Source organism: Haemaphysalis longicornis, unplaced genomic scaffold, assembly GCF_048455015.1.
Source record: "Haemaphysalis longicornis isolate Haplotype H1 unplaced genomic scaffold, Haemaphysalis longicornis Haplotype H1 scaffold_9, whole genome shotgun sequence".
Taxonomy (NCBI): Eukaryota; Metazoa; Arthropoda; class Arachnida; order Ixodida; family Ixodidae; genus Haemaphysalis; species Haemaphysalis longicornis.
This window is the reverse complement of record NW_027526460.1, coordinates 90,791,741-90,800,721: the sequence shown is the minus strand read 5'-3', so window position 1 is coordinate 90,800,721 and position 8,981 is coordinate 90,791,741. Positions and strand designations below refer to the sequence as shown.

The following is an 8,981-nucleotide window of genomic DNA, read 5'->3' as shown; positions in this document are numbered from 1 at the left end:
GTTTTGGGCGTTAGCAACCGCCACCTATGTCTACTTTACGTATCCTTTCAGACATAGGTATCGATCAGGGAACCAGAGATTTGGTGTGGACTAAATTCCACTACATGTGCCACACAGCAGCATTTGACTATGCCTTTCGCATTTTGTACCAAGCAGCATGCTTACTTTGTATGCTGAAGTTCCACGTTAAAACTGCCCGTGGGAAAAAGACAGATATTTTTTTTAATAATTAAGGTTATTTTAGCTCGGCGCCAGGCGGCGGGCCCTACCTCTTGTTGACACACCCGGACTAAGGCGCTCCCAAAATACTCTTTTGCATTTCGCAGGACTACATACGAACAGGCTTCAGACCTTCAGCCGGCGCCCCTGTTCTCTTCACTAGGTCTTCCTCATAGAGTATTCTTTCCTCTATAACCCCTCCTGTTTTATCAACTGGATTAGAATTTGGTCTAGGAAGCTTGTGGCTTGCACGAGCATGACTGCGGACATTTGAACATAGATCTTACGAAGTGTGAGGGAAGGTTTAGAAGAAAACAATTTAATCAATGGTGGAAAATCCAGTTTGCTGCCATTATTTTTCTTTTTTGCTCCAAGATTCCTAAAATTCCCCGTATTTATTACAGATTCCCTTTAGGGGAAAATTACAGCCGAAACTCCTCCGAAAAAGGGAAAATTCTCCGCACGGAACATCACTGGTCTTGCTGAGTTGGAATTCAGAACACCTGCAAACAATGCTTCAGGTTCATAGTTAAAAACTTGCGGTCACCGACCAAAGGCTTATTAAAAGCGTAAAAAAGAGACGTTTCGGCTTCCGTACGGAAGACTTGTTCACTGAGCAAATACGCTCGAAGCACGAAGCTTTTTAAGTGTGCCGAAATTATCGCCCCAGGCATCTTGCATACGTCGGAGGGAGATTGCCGGCATTGTGGTTTTTGCTGTCGTTTGTATAATCAGGGACTCGAGATATCGCCGTGACAGCCATTTCTTCTCTTTGGCGATAACTGATGTGGCTTCCCAGTCTATTTTGTGAGTCGTGGCTTCCACGTGTTCCGCTAGCGCGTTCGAAGCTATCTTCTTGTTTCTGACGTCGTTCTAATGCTCGCGCAATCGTCTTTCAAAGTTGCCGCTCTCACCAATGTAGCAGTAATCGCACTCTGCGCACGGAACTCTGTATACTACACCAGGAAACTTCTCTTTGTTGATCCTGTCTTTGACGGCCACCAGCTGGTGCCTCAGCTTGTGCGCAGGGACATGAGCGACGTGAACATCGTAGTAGCGCAACACACGGGCCAAAGATTCGCTCACACCAGGCACGTACGGGATGGCTGCTCGGGCTCGGCAAGGAGGTCCAACGGGTTCTGAAGGGCGTGATGACCGTCGTAGAACAGAATCCACGAAGTGCTTGGGGTAACCGCAACGGCCGAGTTCTCGGCGCACTTGGCGTAGATCAGCAGCCCCATCTTGCGGCCGTGAGCAGTATTTTTTGGCGCGTTGGGTGAGGGAAGCCACGACAGAACGTTTGTGACAGGCCGGGTGAACGAAATTAAAATGGAGATACCGTCCTGTGTGGGTTTCTTTTCTGTAAACTTTGAACCCAAGGCAATCCCCCCGACGTTCAACCAGAACATCCAAGTAAAGGCAGACGGCCTGCAGCCTCTTCCTCGACAGTGAATTGTATTGCTTCTTCCATTCCGTTCAAATGTTCTGTAAAGGCACCTAATGTGTCCCTTTTATTATTGCAAAAGCAATCATCCACGTACCGTAGGAAGACCTTGGGAATGTGGACCATTTAATCCTGGGCATAAGCAACTCTGGTTTTGTCGGTGTTGCGACTGGGCCCGCTCGCCGCTGCCACCGCTGTAGCGACGTTGCCTTGCTCCGTCCGCTATCGAGAGAGAGAGAGAGAGAGAGAGAGAGAGAGAGAAAGACTTTATTTATGGCCAGCAGGGAGTGGGAGGTCGGGATGCGCAGAGCCTCCACATCCCACCCACGTTCACGACGTCTTCGGGACTAGGCCCCGCCGGCGTCGGCGTGAGCGGTGCGCGAAAGGTACTCGGGAGTTCGTCCCTTTCCCCCCCGTCTGCGACTCGCTCCGCTTCTGCCTGGCGAGAGCAGCCTCGAGCTGCTGGACGGCTAGAGTTTGTGCGGCCAGGTCCGCCGAATATACGGCACTCGTTATGGTGTCCGGCAGCCGGCCGTGGCGGCGCAGAGCTGAGCGATGAAGTCCTCGAGCCGACGAAGAGTTGAAGGAACATTTATATACAGTATGTACAGGGTAAGCAAACGTTACATGACTCGCCCAAAGGCGACAGCACCCTTTTATTCAGTGCCTCCGAAAAGTGCCGCCGGAGAGAAGACGCCGAAGAGTGCCGACGATGAGTGCCTCCGGGCTTGTTTTATACCCTGGGAAGTCCGTTGTAGCCCCGAAAAGTTCTAATCACTCCAACCAGGACCCTCGCTGGCCGAAGTTTGAAATCCGACGAATGGAGGTAAAGGGGTTGCGTCAGCCGATGGGGAAAGGGAGGGCGACGCCCACGCCGTCTCCGTGACGCCGCTTCCAGGCCGATGTGGCCTGTCGGTTGCCGGCTGTTCACCCGGGGCAGGATTCGGCCGCGCCGCCGCGACGCGAAAGGAAAAACGACTCAGCGACGCTTGAAGTCCAGCCTGCCGGCCGTGGGCGGTTTGGTCCGGTTTGGACGAGGCGGGAATCAGCCCCGCAGTTGGCGCGGTGCCCCGTGCAACGAATGTGAGGCCGGGCGCTCTGGCACAACAGCACCCCCGCCGCCAGACAATACCCCAGTTAGAACGGCTGCCTGCACATGGCTCGTATGCCGGGCGCGCTCGTTCGCCAGGCTCATCCAGGTTCACCTCCAGTGCTCCAGGAAAAGGGCTGCTCCACCGCGCTCCTTTCCAAGAACATGTATCACCTGACCGGTCCGGATCACAGGTACATCGCCGTGCTGTCCAGGTGTATCGACCAGCTTCGCCCGGCTCTTCCGGTCTCGTTTCTCAGCACCGGTTGCCCATCGTTCTGCAGCTTGCAAAGAACCGACCGACAACAGGCAACACCCAGCGCAAGCAAGCACCCTCTGTTCTCAGTCAGAACACCAGACTCCAATAAAACTTGACAAACTCTCCTAGCTCAGTGTCTATCCCAAATTTGGACCGTATACAACAAGAGACCCATGCGGGACGCAAAACTCTTAAAATAGGAACTCACGCTGTGTCAAAGATAACACGTCACATGAAATGATCATAACTAGTTTGATTACTTGAAATCACGCGGTGCGCAAACAATCAACTGAGGCAGCAAATGAGGGAAATAAATTCGCTCCCATATTCCTGCTACGCTAAAAGCTGCTCTCGAAGAGGCGAAACGCAAGACACGGGGAGGAGGAAGGAAGCGTTAGAACTAGCTCGTCGCCCCGGCTAGCCCCGTCATCGAAACGCGTTCTTTTTCCCCGGTCATATACAAGCCTCACACGGCTGACGCCCGTAAGCTCGCGCGGAGCTGACTTTAAGGCCAACATAGCAGCAGGCACGCATGCCTCCCAATCGCGTTTCTGCTCAAAACAGAGGGCTCTGAACTTTCGCTTTCGCACTGAGCGCCTTCGCTCCACTGGCTTGGAATGCGGGTGCAAGTGCCCCACCCCGATTTCAAGCAAGTCATCCCGAACTGGGGACAACATCGAGTTCGCCTCGCAACGCGCGGCCACCTGGGTTTCCCTCCAGATGGGGATGGCGCAAAGTGCTTCGGCCGTCGGCGGCTCCACTAAGCTACTGCCAGAGCTTTTGGTCCGCTCGCAGCTCAGGCTTCATTGCTCTTGCGTCTCTCGTGTCCCGCTCACAGGCTTTGCCACCACATCGCCCGAGTTAGAGCTCGCACCCGAAGGAACGCTTTCTGTTTCCGGGGGCTCTAGCGGCTTCGTCTGGCTAGCCTCGCTGTCCAAACTTTCCCGCGAAACCTCGCTATCTCGCGCACCGTGCGCGATCCTGTTGTAAGCCGTCTCTGGGGCCTCCCTTGATTCTGAGCCTTCTGCCGAGACCGTTGAACCCGAGACCGACACATGAACTCGATCGGTGAACTCGTACGGCCCTCTATCGGACGTCTCAGCAAGTACGTTATCTTGCTTAGGTACGCCATTGCCATGGCCATTGCCCTCCGAGACGGCGGTACGGTCTCTGTCAATGTCATTTGCTACGAGCTCATCGGATTTCTCTCTCGGCAACGCTTCGACCTTGAGCTCGTTTTCGCGCAACAGCGGACACATCTGGGCGGCACAAATTCGTGCCACCCAGATGTGTCCGCTGCGCTTCGCCACCGAAGGGTTTCACGCAACTCACGCCTCAGCCGCTGGCGGTTCAAATAACCTACCGCGAGAGTTTTCAGCCGGGCTACGCTGCTCAGCGTCCCTTCGCGTCTCGCTCGGTTGGGGAAGAGTCAAGTTCCTGCGAAAGCTTCCCCGCTTGCGAACCCGTAAGTGCTATGCACGCCAAGTTGGGAAAGAACGATTTTCCATGTTCTTTGACTAGCTACTCCGAGCTATTAGAGAAGAGATAATGAAAATGCTCGGGGAGTGCTGCGGACACGGCCGCCTCGGTGTTAAGTTTAACAAAACCACCTTCAATGGCGACCCTGGCAATCGGCAAGCAAGCGCTCTGCCCCTCGGAAATTTGCCTTATTCACGTGCATTCTCCTGTGCAGTCGTTCGGAGAAACTAGTGACGCGTGAAATACTTCCATAGTTGCTGCGGGGTCTCGGAGTGCTCTGCACTTCTTGCCGTTGACGCCTATCTCCTGCATGTAGGGCTCGAGCAACCGCATGTTCTTTTCGGTTTCCCGGATCATGGCGAAAGCAACCTTCTGTTTACAGTTTGCCGCGATGTGCCCTTCCTTTTTGCAGTTGTAGCAGATTAGCGGCTTCCGCGACTCAAATGCACGTGCGGTATCCGTGCGCTGCTTAGCATCGCCGTTCGATTTCAGAGACTCTTCTATCCCTTCCCCAACAGTTTCTTTCGTAGGAGGTGACTCTTTTCGAAAACTGCGACGCGGTAGCTGTTTCCCTTCGTCACGCTTCTTGCTAAAAGAGTCATTACCGTCCGCTTTCTCAACATGCCTGGCACCGCCTTATAATGCAACTTCTGACGGGTGTAGTACTCCTCAGCTAACTCTGCTGCCTTGTTGAGCTTTACTTCTTAGAGCTTATCCTGCGGCCACAACCTGACGTCGTTTTCGACGCAGCGGTAGAATTGGTCAAGCGCTATGCACTCAACCACTTTGTCGCGGTCGTCATAAGCTTCCTCGCCTTTGAGCCACTCAACTAGGTGAGCCTTCAGACGAAATGCGAATTCTATATGTGACTAATTGCCGTTTTCCGCAAACCGGAACCTCTGCCGGAAAGCCTCAGGTGACAACCTGTATTTCCTAAGAAGCGCCTCTTTGACCTCGTCGTACCTCTCAAAGGCCTCCTCTACAGGCACGTTATCACATCTGATGCCTCTCCAGGAAGCAGGGCTAACAGGTTTTGTGCCCACAGAGACCGTTCGATGTCGTTTCACTCACAAACGTGCTCAGACTTGACGAGGTACTTCGCCATGTTCTCGCCAATGACGAACGACGGCAGTTGGTCCCGAAATCTCGGACCGTTCGACGGAACCATTGAAGCTACGCTAGGCGCTGCCGAACCCTGGCTGAGCTCTAACCGCTTCAACTCGAACTCCTTTTCGGATTGCTCTCTCCTTTCCTGCCTTTCGGCTTCCTCTCTCCGTTCCTGCCTTTCTGCCTCATCGCGCTCACGGTGCTCTTTCTTTTCGGCTTCCTCGCGCTCCCGGTGCTCTTAAGCCTCCTCGCGCACACGGCGCTCTTTTATTTCAGCCCTGGCCTCATTGACTTCCTCAGCCGTTACGTTTTCCTTCAGCAAGACCTCAAGAATCGCCTGCTTCCGTTTCGCACGGCCTAAGTCAAGGTCTAGCTCTTCGCAAATTTCGATGAGTTACTTCACTTTAAGGTCCTCCATCATTTGCATTGGCCTCTTGCTGCTTACCCGCGTTAGAATTCCCTTGCTGTTCCTGTACTATCGAGCGACTAGTAAGGCACGCGCAAGTAATTCTCTACGCTCCTTTGTTTACCCTCTCGGCACTAGCTTTGGTTTCAAAACACTTTCTGTAGGCTTGAAACAGTCAAAGTTATACACAGTGCTTCACACAGCCCTCCTCTAAACTACTATAACCTGTGCTAGAGAAGTCTGGTGAACTGAGCGCTTACCACACTTGTCAGTAGCCGTTGCCGGGTCGATCCCGCAGCTGCCATCCACTGTTGGGACTGGGCCCGCTCGCCGCAGCCAGCGGTGTCGCGTCGCAGCCTTGCTCCGTCCGCTATCGACACGGCGCAGAGCAGAGTGATGAAATCCTCGAGTCGACGAAGAGTTGAAGCAACATTTATATACAGTATGTACAGGGTAAGCAAACGTTACATGACTCCCACAAAGGCGACAGCACCCTTTAACTCGGTGCCTGCGAAAAGCACTGCCGGTGAGAAGCCGACGATGAGTGCCTCCGGGCTTGTTTTATACCCCAAGTCCGTTGTGGCACCGAGCAGTTCGAATCGCTCCAATCAGGACCCTCGCTGGCCGAAGTTTGAAATCCGACGGCGAGGCGCTGCGAGCTGCCGAGCGGTGAGGACGTGTTCCCAATCGGCTCCGCAGATTTTCGGTGATTGCGACGAAAATTCACCTTCTTCCCCAAGAATTATTTCCTCAAGTGCTCCGGGGAGGGCCCAGGACCCCGTGGATACCTACTTCTGATGTAGGAAACCATTAATGGGAACTCTGGAAACGATCTTCTACCAGCGCGGGCCGCGCGAGAGCTAAGCCTAACGGCTCCGCCGGCCACTAGGCCTGACGGCCGAAGCCGCCGGCCCTAAAAACGGTTCCCTCTTGGAGCCGGGACAACGCCACGTCAACCAAGTTTCAAGTAGAAGTGGAGGGGGAAGATATCGACCCCGACCAAGTCACCAAGTCGCTCGGATGGCGCATCCCCGGCGAGAACAACGCCCAGCCACTAAAGCAAGACTCAAGCGTCATCGCCCAACAACCGAAGTCCAACGGAGCCACCCGACAAGGGCGAGCTAAAGACAAGGTAATTAAGAACGCCCGTATGCCAGCGCTACCGCGCGAAGGCACCAAGATCGTGCTGAGAACCCGCGGGGGCCTCGATATCCCCAAGACAGGACATATCGAAGTCGGCCGCGCCGTATATAAGGCAGCAGGGATCACGAGAGACGAAGGAGCACGGGATGTCATCTGCCGGAACTATCAGCAAAAAGCATCGTCGTCAGCACGCCGAAGAGAGACAACGCCGATAAGTATGTGAACACCGAGAAGATCGTCATCAGAGAGAAGGCTTACGAGCTCAGTGCATACGAGTGGAGCCCCATGGAATGGGGAAAGGGGTAATACGTGGCATACCTCTCGAAGACACCATCCGCGACATAAACGCAAATGTGGTCAATGAATTTAACCCCACGGCAGGCGAAGCAAACCGCATAAGCAACACGAAGACGGTGGTGATCGCGTTCGCCGGTAACAAAATCCCCAACTTTGTGAGGTACAGCGGACTTCTAACCAAGAGCTCGCTCTACAGAAAGCAAGTCGACGTGTGCTATCAGTGCGGAAGGCTGGGACACCGAAGGGACGTGTGCCCAAATCCAGCGGACCGCATCTGCAGACACTGCGGAACACCCAACCCACCCGACGGACACGCGAGACCCCGCTTGGAGCTTACGACGCCCAGACGGAAAGTTCGGGAAGACCATCGAGCCGCGAGAGGGCGCCGAACTCGCGACGCCGCTCCATATCCCGAGAGGGTAGGACGGAGCGCAGCTGCTCATCGCGACGCCCGAGCTCGAGAGCGACGACACCGGAGGGAACAGCCGGAGCACGCAGACGCTACCGGTCCAAGTCGAGAAGACCCAGGCCCACAACCAGGGAGCCACCGAGGACCACTGCCGCCAAACAGGTAGGCTGGGCAGCGGGGTCTCCCATCGCTCTCGGTAGCAACAGGGACTTCCCGCCCCTCCCACCCTCACCACCACCCCCTCCCGCAAAGAACACAGAGAAGATTGCGACAAATGTACACAGCTCAAAGCATTAATTGCCCAGCAAAATCAACAGATTAGCGAACTCCTAGCTAGAATAGAAGCCCTGGAAAAAACCAAAACAGCGGAGAACGATTATACTAAGCGCAAGACGACCAGGAAGGAGATCCAACCACATCCACCAACAACAGTAGAAATGGAAACAGAGGCTGCAACCACTGCACAACCACACCAAGCGAGTGAACCGGACTGGTCAAAACCATTTGAATGCCTCACACAAATGATGGAAAAACTCACCAGCCAGATCAACATCATCGCGAGCCAGGGTGAGCAACTGTCCTCTAAGATAGGAACAATCGCAAACAAGATGGACAACAATGTCAAGCTATTCAGGCCCAACGCGCGAAACAATGTACAAGAGAAATACGAACATGACCAACTTCCAAACGCCTAAGGATGGGGAAGAAGAATAGTGGAAAATACAAGGAGAACACGATAATTTATCAATGGAACTGCAGAGGCATAAAAGACAAGATTTGGGAACTGGAAGCATGCGTAGATAACGCAGAGAACAAGCCAGACATCATAGCACTACAGGAAACGAACACAAAACCCAAACTCCCGGGCTAAGTGTCATACACGGATCCCAGTGGCAAAGGAACGGCAACACTAGTCAGAAATAACATTGCAGGCACACAACACCTCACCCCGCTGAGGGGAGGAAAACACGTACTGTTGGAAATACACAGCAAGAATACAGGCAACAAAGAGAACATATTTATCCTGAACGCATACTGCAGGCCAGCGAAGAAAGAACTAAAACTAGAAGAAATCATTCAGGATAGCCTCGACACCACCCAAGGCAAGCCGATTGCCATTCTTGGGGC

The 8,981-nt window shown here is 53.8% G+C and overlaps 1 pseudogene; it reads right to left on the bottom strand.

Annotated features, from left to right (window-relative positions):
• Positions 1-5,360: 5,360 nt before the first annotated feature.
• Positions 5,361-6,016, bottom strand: LOC144153305 (uncharacterized; annotated as a pseudogene).
• Positions 6,017-8,981: the final 2,965 nt, after the last annotated feature.